The sequence below is a fragment of the Octodon degus genome, unplaced genomic scaffold, assembly GCF_000260255.1.
Source record: "Octodon degus isolate 3935 unplaced genomic scaffold, OctDeg1.0 scaffold00114, whole genome shotgun sequence".
Taxonomy (NCBI): domain Eukaryota; kingdom Metazoa; phylum Chordata; class Mammalia; order Rodentia; family Octodontidae; genus Octodon; species Octodon degus.
Window position 1 is genome coordinate 222,457 of NW_004524690.1, and position 10,124 is coordinate 232,580.

Sequence of the window (10,124 nt, forward strand, 5' to 3'; positions counted from 1 at the left end):
GAAGCAGACAATTTGATTGACTTGTCTGCACAATAAGACTAAATGATTCATTTTTATACTCGTAGTTCTTAAATCTTTTGGACAGTCTTTTCTGGCAATAGATATTTTCTTATAAATTTTCCAATTTCTGACAATTGATGTTATCAAATCTGGTTCTCCAACTATTTCCAGAAAGAAAGTCAATACTCAGTCTAACAAACTCCATTAGAGTAATCTGTGAAATTGTTTCCCTCTCCCTTTTATTCTTGTTGCTTGTTATGTTCTCACTTCAAATAATTTATTTTTGACAGATGGAGTTATTCACTTTAAAACACTGATAATAATATTGAAGAAAATAATTGTTAATTTTGTTACCAATTTGATATGACTTTGATTTATGCTTTTTTTTTACAGTCTGCTGGGTTGAAAATTTCCTTTTCACAGTCCTCAGATTCTTTCCTTTATTTTTCTGTACAGATTTATACTTTCACTCTGAGAAAGGGGTGAAAGAATTCTTGTTCAATTTTGTTCAACATATTTGATATTAAATCCATGTACTCAATAGGGAAAACTATGAATCTATTGGGCTATAGGAAAGCCTAGAAGATAGAGGATCTTTACTCCATTTCTGTATACATGTCAATGTTTATTGGCATTAGTATTGTGTTAGTTGATACATTGTGTCAGCTTGGCTGAATCAGCTCTGGCAGCATGGGGATCTTGCCCTGCAGGTGGGTAAGGCCCAAGAATTGAGAAAGGCTTCCGCGTGCCCTGCCAAACTTCCTGCCGCCCTGCCTCGCTTCTGTGGCGAAGTCTCTGTTTTCGGAGCTTGGTCTTCGCAGCCGCCACTTTGGAGGAACTCCAATCTTCACTGTGGAGCACGGGTCTTCGCAGTCATCGCAGAAGGAAGAGAGAGGCTTGATGGACGCCACACCTGCTGCACCTCTTCTGCTCCTCTTCTGCTCTTCATTGTTTTCTGCTGCACGAACTGCTGTTTGCCTTGGAGCCAGTGGAATATGGACTAAACCCTTCAGTAACTGTGAGCTAAATAAACTTTTCCTTCCTTCATTTTGAGTGTTGAGTATTTGTCCCAGCAACAAGTAAAAAGTAACTAAGACAAGTACCAATTTAATCATTAAAGGCAAACTGTAGGAATCCTTCCCCTCAACCCAATAGCAAAAAGCATTAACTCTAAATCATGTCATTCCTGCAAGAAGTTACATAATTTGAGCTATAAATGTACAAAATACAAGACTGTATACTGCAAGCTGAATGTCTCTTCTTTGTGCCTGGGCTTTTGACAATTCATCACTATGGAAAGTCAACTGAAGGAGTAGAATGAAAATTTGTCTGGAAGGTTATTCAAGGCTGAAGGGAATACTTATAATTTATTTGAGCCTTAAAGATACTTTAAATATATGTATACATTAATTTAAAAGTTTTGCCAGGGGGGAAAAAGTTTTACCAGGGAATGAAACTATCAACACATATATGACATATCAACTGACTACCTTTACCCAGAATATTTTTATTATAATTTTTAAAGAACACTACATATAAATCTTTCCAATATTGTTATCAAAAAAATTTTCAAAGTTATAGTAATTCCAAGACATTTGGAAGTGTTTATAGCTCAAATTTTTCCATTTCAAATTAACATAATAGCCCCCCCAAAAAACCTGTAATTTTTGACACACACACAAACATTCAAAAACCAATTGTGTTTCATGTAGTAATTTATTTCTTCATTGAATCAGAAAACATAGAAATTATAGGAACATTTTTATTTAGTTTCTTAAAAGATATTGAAATGTTGTTTATGAACAGTTGGTAGTTAGACTTGACAAATATATATCTTGTGATCATAACTTCATACTTTACCAATAATATAAAATAAGTTTGGATTCCTTTAACCTAATAAAGATAAGAAATAAGACTGATGAAACATACCATAAAATGTTTTAGAAGGATGAATAATATTTAAAATTATGGTTTTGGCTCTGATATTTTAGTCAAATTAAACTTGAACTGTAAAAAATAAATTAAGCATTAACTGCTCCTTTTGAAAGACCAGCAGAAATTGACAATACAATTATCCAAGCTATTCTTATAACTTCTTTGTTATTTTTTTTTAAAACAAATCTTACATGTTTATATCTGGTTATGTGAACAACTGATTTGAAGATAGCATTACATAATATAGCAACCATTGTTGAATTCTTATTACTTCGTTTAGTGAAATTTTATATCATATCTAACACTGTTTTTCTTTATATCTCTATTTTTTATTCTTTAAAAATTAAGAAAGAAAATAAAAAATAAAATTTAACTGTAAAGCAGGCATCAGAACAAAAAACACTTCACAGAAGTAGTAAGAAAAACTTCCCAAGCATAGAAAAGGCATGTGGCATACAGTTAAGTGAGGCATATTAAATTCCAATTAGCCATGATGAAAATAAATCTATACCAAAGCATGTAATAGTCAAGATTCCAGAAATTCAGCATAAGAACAGAATGTTAAAAGATTTTAGAAAAACAGAAATAAATCACCTATAAAGGAAACCTGTCAGTATCACAGAAGACTACTCAACACAAAACCTGAAGTCAAGGAAAACATGGAATGAAGTATTTTAACTCTGGAAAGGAAATATCTCCCAGTCCAGATTAATTGACCCTGAAAAACTATGTTTCAAAATTAAAGGAGAAATAATGTACTTCCATGACAAAGAACAATTAAAGAAATTCATGACCAACAAATCAACTCTACCAGGTGTTTTTGAAAGATACTGCAGAAAGAGATAACTAAGATCATAATTCTAAGAACAGAAATGGAACGAAGCATCCTTTTAGGGAAAGCAGTTAAACACAGGAGAAAGACAAGAACACTACAGTAGAAAAATAATATAACAAGGGTAAACCAATGTGTATCAGTTATTATCATTTATGTTCTAAAGTCACAAATTGAAAGAAACAGATGGAAGAATAAATCAAGACACAAGATACAGGACTGCCCTTTCTGTTGTCTGGACAACCTGGAAGCACAGCCTTCTTGGACTTTGCTCAGAGGTGATGCTGTTGAAAGCTGTTTGGAAAGGGTGCTGGGTTTCTATCCAGAAGATAGCGGTGGAGCTGCTGCAGGTAGAGATGAAACTGTAAAGGAAATCCAAACTGCTTGGTTGGGAGTGGTGAGCATATTTGGTTAAGAGAAATAGATGAGAATAGTTTTCATAACATCAATGATCCCAACTGTGAGAGGAGAGAAAAGAAGTCCTTTGTGGGCCTGACAAACCTCGGAGCCACGTGTTACGTCAACACATTTCTTCAAGTGTGGTTTCTCAACCTGGAGCTTCGGCAGGCACTCTACCTGTGTCCTAGCACCTGGAGCCACTACATGAGAGGAGGTGGCACCCAGGAAGAGAAAAATTATGAACCTCAGACTATTTGTGAGCATCTCCAGTACTTGTTTGCTTTGTTACAAAACAGTAACAGAAGATATATTGGCCCATCCAGGTTTGTTAAATTTCTGGGCTTAGATACTGGGCAACAACAAGATGCTCAGGAATTTTCAAAGCTGTTTACATCTCTGTTGGAAAATACTTTGTCTAAGCAGAAAGATACAGATATATGGAACATTGTTCAGCAACAGTTCTGTGGGGAATATGCTTATGTAACTGTTTGTAATCACTGTGGCAGAGAATCTAAGCTGTTATCAAAATTCTGTGAACTGGAGTTAAATATCCAAGGCCACAGTTAACAGACTATATCTCAGAATTTTTAAAGGAAGAAAAATTAGGAGACAATCAATACTTTCATGAAAATTGTCAAAGCAAACAGAACCCTACAAGGAAGATTTGGCTTCTAAGCCTTCCTTGAATACTGAACTTGCAGCTAACGCATTTCATCTTTGACAGGCAAACTGGACATAAGAAAAAGCTGAATACCTACATAAGCTTTTCAGAAATTTTGGATATGGAGCCTTGTGTGGAACATAAAGGTGTGTCCTATGTGTATGAGCTCAGCGAAGTTCTTATACATAGATACTTGAGCTCTCACTCCAGCCACTATATTACCCATGTCAAAGATCCACAGTCTGGTAAATAGTACAAGTTTAACAATGAAGATATAGCAAAGATGGAGAGGAAGAAATTACAACTAGGGATTGAGGAAGATCTAGCAGAACCCTCAAAGTCACAGTCACTTGAACCCAAATGTGGTAGAGAGACTCATTGCTCACAAAATGTATATTGACTTGTAGAGTGCAAAGTCAAGAGAAGCCCAACACGACTGTGGAAGTTCAAGCCTTTCTTCAAGAGCTGGTGGATCAAGGCAAGTCCAAATCTGAGGAGTGGTGTGTTGAAATGACCAAGATGCTTAAACAGAATGTGGACAAGGAAAAACAAAGTATGTAGAGCTAAGAAGCTGCACCAAAGGTTGCCTGCTGGGACTGAGCCCTATGAGTTTTTCTCTCTTGAATGGCTGCAAAAGTGATTGGATGAATGAACACCTACCAAGCTATTAATAAACATGCTCATCTGTGATCCCATGACAAACTTCATCCACCAGATAAAAAAATCTCAGTTATGAAGAGAATTTCTGAATATGCCGCAGACATCTTCTACAGTGAGGGGCCCAAGACTAACTGTGAAAGTACTTGTAAGGAGTGTATAGTAGAGCACTGTTCATGTGCTTTGTCTGAAAAACTAACTAAATGAAGATTATAAAACAGTTAATAATATGCTGAAAGCAACAGGAAAGAGTAATGATGGATTTTGGGTGGGAAAGTCATTCTTGCAGAGTTGGCGCCAGCTAAGCCTAGAAAAACTCAATGAGCAAGATGAGAATGCAGACAAAAGCAATGGGAAGATGAATGGCAACACCTTCAATAAAGATGAATCAAAAGAGGAAAGAAAAGAAGAAAAGGAATTAAATTTTAATGAAGATATTCTGTGTCCACATGGGAAATTCCGCATCTTTGTAAATAAATGAAGGCTGGTTTCTAAAAGGCATGGAGCAAACTGCAACAGTACTTCCCAAAGGCTCCTAGGTTTCTGAGTTACAGAGAGTGCTGTTTGCAGTGCAAGATTTTAGAAAGAGAAGGGAAAGAAAAGGAAGTCTTAGTTAAGATGACTGTAAATGAGCAAAAGACTTCTCTTCTGAATTTGTTCCAGGACAAAAACAGACCATGTCAGAGTAACTGGCCAGAGGATACCATTGTCCTCTGTATCACGTCACAGTTCTTTGTAGAAGGATGGTGGAAATTTGTTAGGAAACCTACAAGATGTAGTCCTGTGTCATTAGTTGGAAACCTAAGTCCCATGGGGGACTTAGGTTTACATTTTCTTCTATGACCAAAGAAGATTCTAAACTTACAGCTCTGATATGACCCATTGAGTGGCAGATGTCATTAAAATCACAAGAATTGAAGTGGGAGATGTAAACCCTTCAGAAATAGAGTGTATTTCTGAAACCTGAACTCTGTCCTGACTGCAGAGAGGGCCTTCTTTGCCAGCAGCATAGGGACTTGTGGGACTACATTCAGACCACAATCTATGTCCACAAATTTGTAGACAATAAAAAGGTGATGAAAGATTCAGCTCTGAAGCTGAATGTGAGCAGTTTGAAGCAATGCAGGAACAAAGCAGCAAAAGGTATCCCATCAAAATTATATAGCATATCAAAAGCAAGTCATCGAATGAAGCATATGAGATAGAAAAGTTTGCAGTGAAAAAGCACTTCTCCTTTCTGCTAATCAAACATTAAAAGAATTGAAAAATCAGATCATGCACCCATTCCCAGTTGTTCCCTTTGATCAGAATTTTCAATTGATGGAAACATTTTAAATGATGATTGTACCACCTTTGGTACCCTTGAAGTCATACCTGAATCTGTTATTTTATTAAAGGCTGATGAACTAATTGCAGATTATGCTACAATGGATGACATCATGCAAGTTTGTATGCCAGAGGAAGCGTTTAAAGATCTGGTCTACTTGGATATTAATCTTTGAACACTTGCTGACTGCTAAGAAATCACCAGAGGGGGAGAGCAGTTTGAGGTGTTAGAGCATTAGAGAAAAGGTGGATTTAAGAATTAAACCATAACATGAGTCTTCCAAAAGGCAAAAACCCCATTCAAACGTGACTGCCCCAAATGCCTTATGTCAAATAAAGCAGATTGCACTCTTGGACATGAAACTTGAAGGACATGTTACAAATTTTATATTTAATGGGGAGGTAGTGGAGACAAAGAGGGGCAAGTAAAAATTAAACTAGTAGCCAGCAGCATTAAATCATGTTTACATATGAGATTTATAGTCATGGAAGGGAATAAAGTTTATACTTCCTTGCTCAAGTTTCATGCCAGACTTACTGGTCCATAAAAGATTTGTATCACAGTAGAGGAGACAGGAAGCACTCAGCTCTGAACTAAAATTGATTCTTTAGAGACATAACCTGCTTATCCATTCTTGTCTTTGACTCATACTCTACTTTCAATAAAGCATGAAAGTGAAGAACTTGCAAAAAAGAAAGAAGGAAAGAAAAAAAGAAAGAAAGAAAGAAACAAGATCCAGAAATATGTTGCATACGAGAAAGACAACTGATGCAAAAATAAATTCATAGCCTGAAAATCAAAAGATGGAAAACAATACTCCATGGAAAGAAACCCAGAGAAAAAATGGTGTCCACTAGACTGTCTGCAGACAATATAAATTTCAAGCCAAGATAGATCAAAAGAGATAGAGAAGGCCATTACATGCTTCTCAAGGGAATGCTCCAAGAAAAAGAAGTAACAGTCATCATCAATATACATGTACCAAATACAGATTGAACACAACTCTATAAAATAAATATCAATGGATATGAAAAATCAAATTAGCACTAAGAAAATTGTAATGGGGGAATCTTCATACCCCACTGTCACAAAAATATAGATCAACTAACTAAAAATTCAACACATAACTACCAGAACAGTACCAAATCTGTGGACAGATGGACTTAGTGGATATCTCCAGTGTTCCACCCCCACAACATTAAAGTACACATTATTCTCATCTGTACATATACTATTCTGCAAAATAGACCATATGCTATCCTATAAAATATCTGTAAGTAAAGGCAAAGGAATTCAAATGATCATCTCAATAAATCCAGAGAAATCATATGACAAATCCAACACCCAATCATGATTAAAATCTTAGAGAAAATTGGAATAGATGGTCAACAAATGCACTGAGAGAGAAATGTAGAAAACTGGACCTTTCACAATAGCATTAAAATAATGAAATACTTAGGAATCAATCTGATAAAGGAAGTGAAAAATCTTTACATTAAAATTATAGTATTCTGCAAAAGGAAATGAAAGAATATCGGAAAATGGAAAGATTTATCTTGCCTTTCACAAGGAAAAGCCAACACTGGAAATGGCTGTACTCTCAAGATTGTTAGACCTATTAATGAAATCACAATCACAATACAATTAGCATACTTCATAGAACTATAGAAAACAGTCCTTAAATTCATTTGGTAACAGAAGAGACTTAAAATAATGAAAACATTCTGGGCAACAAAAGTAAGGCATAATGAATCATCATTCCTGACTTGAAATTAAACTATAGAGCTATTGTGCTAAAAAAAAAAAGTATGATAATGGGAAGAAGAAAAAAATAACCAGACCTGATGAGCAGTGGAACTGATTAGAAGATGAAGAAAAAACTCCAATACACTCACTCTCCTGATCTTTGATAAAGGAACCAAACACATTCATAGGAAGAAAGACAGACTATTTAATAAATGGTCCTGGAAAAACTGGCTTTCCACCTGCTGAAGACTAAAATATTTAGATCAGTGTTTACCACCATGCTCTAAACTAAAATAAAACTGGATTGAAGATCTAAATATCATAAACACTAAATCTGCTGGAGGAGAGGACAGGCAGATATGCTGGAGAGATAGGTGTACGCAGGGCCTTCATGAATAAAATCCCAGTCATATGGGAAATACTACGAAGAATCAAGAACTGGGATCCTAGGTCATTTCTTTCACTTTTGTATAGTGAAAGAAATCACCAACGTAGTAAAAAAACAAAAACAATAACAATAACCATTAGAATGGAAAAAATCCTCTCCAATTCTTCCTCAGTAAAAGGACTAATATCTACAACAGGTAAAAAAAATTGAAAAGATCAGATGCCCCATATTTAATGATACAAAATGGATATCTGAGATGAATACTTCTTAGAGGAAGAAGTACAAACATCAAAAAAGCATGGGAAAATGTTTAATATCAGTAGTCAGATTAAAAGATTGCTGAGATCCTATCTCACTCCAGAAAGAATAGCCATTATCAATAAATTAACCAGGCTGGGGAAAGGGCTCAGTGGAATAAACACTTCCCTGGCAGTGCAAGGGTCTGAGTTCAATCCCCAGTTCTGCACAAAAAGAAAGAAAGAAAGAAAGAAAGAAAGAAAGAAAGAAAGAAAGAAAGAAAGAAAGAAAGAAAGAAAGGAAAAGAAAGAAAGAAAGAAAAAAAGAAAAGAAAAGAAAAAGAAAAAGAAAAAGAAAAAGAAAAAGAAAAAGAAAAAGAAAGAAAATTAACCAACAACAGATGCTAGTAGAGCTGTGAGGAAATCAGAACATTTGTGCAGTTTTGGTGGGAGTGTGGGCAGGTGCAACAACCATTAGAAATCATTGTGGATATTCCTCAAAAATGAGAACTAGAGACCTCATTTGACTATTCTCATTCTGGCTATCTTCTTCAAAAGAAATAAAGCATCCTACCACAGTAATATATGTGTACCCATGCTTATAGAGGCATAGTTTGTAGTAACTAAATCTTGGAAACAACTCAAATGCCAATCATGATGAAAGAGTTATAAAGATATATAGATAGATAGATATAGATAGATAAATATAGATAGATATGCCATAATATAAAGGATAAACTATTGTTAAATTGTGAAATAAATCATATATGTGTGCATATCATGCTGTCTCTCTGGTGTGAGAACATGAAATATGAACTAAAATAGATAACTGATATTGTAAAACAGAAAAAAAATGTTCAAAAGGAACAGGGAACCTAGAGAGGGAAAGGGGAAAAGGAAGGCTGGGAAAATGATAAAAAACAGGATAAAATAGAAACAAACCTTTGTAAATAAGGAGGGGAAGAGGTACTGAAGGGAGGGGAATGGTAAATAAAAAGAAGTCAATATATATCATATACAGGAACAAATTTCCTATGATGAATAGGATCATTTTGTAGATCTAAATTATACTATTAAACTTAGAAGAAATGAATCAATAAAATTTAACTCTTCATCACTGAAATACTTATGTGTTTTAAATTTTATGCAGAATCTTATCAGGGAAATGGAGGAATGTAGCAATGATTTTCAGTTTCTTTAATATCCATTGACATGCTGGTTTTTTTTTTTGCTATGGCTTCCTGAAATACCTGGAAAGTGACAACAAATTCAGGTTAAAAAAATTTCCACAGTGAATATGTTGTGAAAATTCCTGAATATGTCTGTGATGTTAAACTCCATGTTTGACCTTTTCTAATTTCTCCTTTAATTTAGCAGGGGTTATGAATATAAATACAGAAGCTCCAACCATTAGCTTGGGGACATGAAGAAGCTTACAGATGGAAACCACAGAGTAAGAATGATCAAGAGGACAAACAAGAGTCCAGGTCAGTGAAGTTCTTATGACACTGCAAAACCAGGCCAGGATGCTTATCACAATTATGTTATGAGGAAAAAGTTAATGATGTTATTTTGCTTTATGTTATTGTCACTTAAAGTCAGAAAAAGAAATTCTCTAGTAGATACAAACTATATTCTGGTAAATAAGTTGTTACCTCTCTGTATGTATTTATTTGTGTAAAAAAAACTTTCTCTCATTATACATAATTTTAATAAGAATTATCATTCTACATTGATATTTTCTATTTTGTTATATGTTTTTCATAGAAGTAAGAATAGTCTTGTGTCTATGCATTATTGATTTGTTCACAGTGGATGCCTGAACTAAACTGTGTAGAACAGTACAATTTATCTAATCCCATTGTGAGCAACTGATTCATCTCACAATGAGCATGTATATTAAATTTCACCTGTGGAGAGGTTCCCAGGATGATGGTTGAACT

At 34.8% G+C, this 10,124-nt stretch overlaps 1 pseudogene; it reads left to right on the forward strand.

The window, feature by feature from the left end:
- The first annotated feature begins 3,133 nt into the window (after positions 1–3,133).
- LOC101576136 overlaps positions 3,134–10,124 on the forward strand; it is an 11,251-nt pseudogene continuing 4,260 nt past the window's right edge.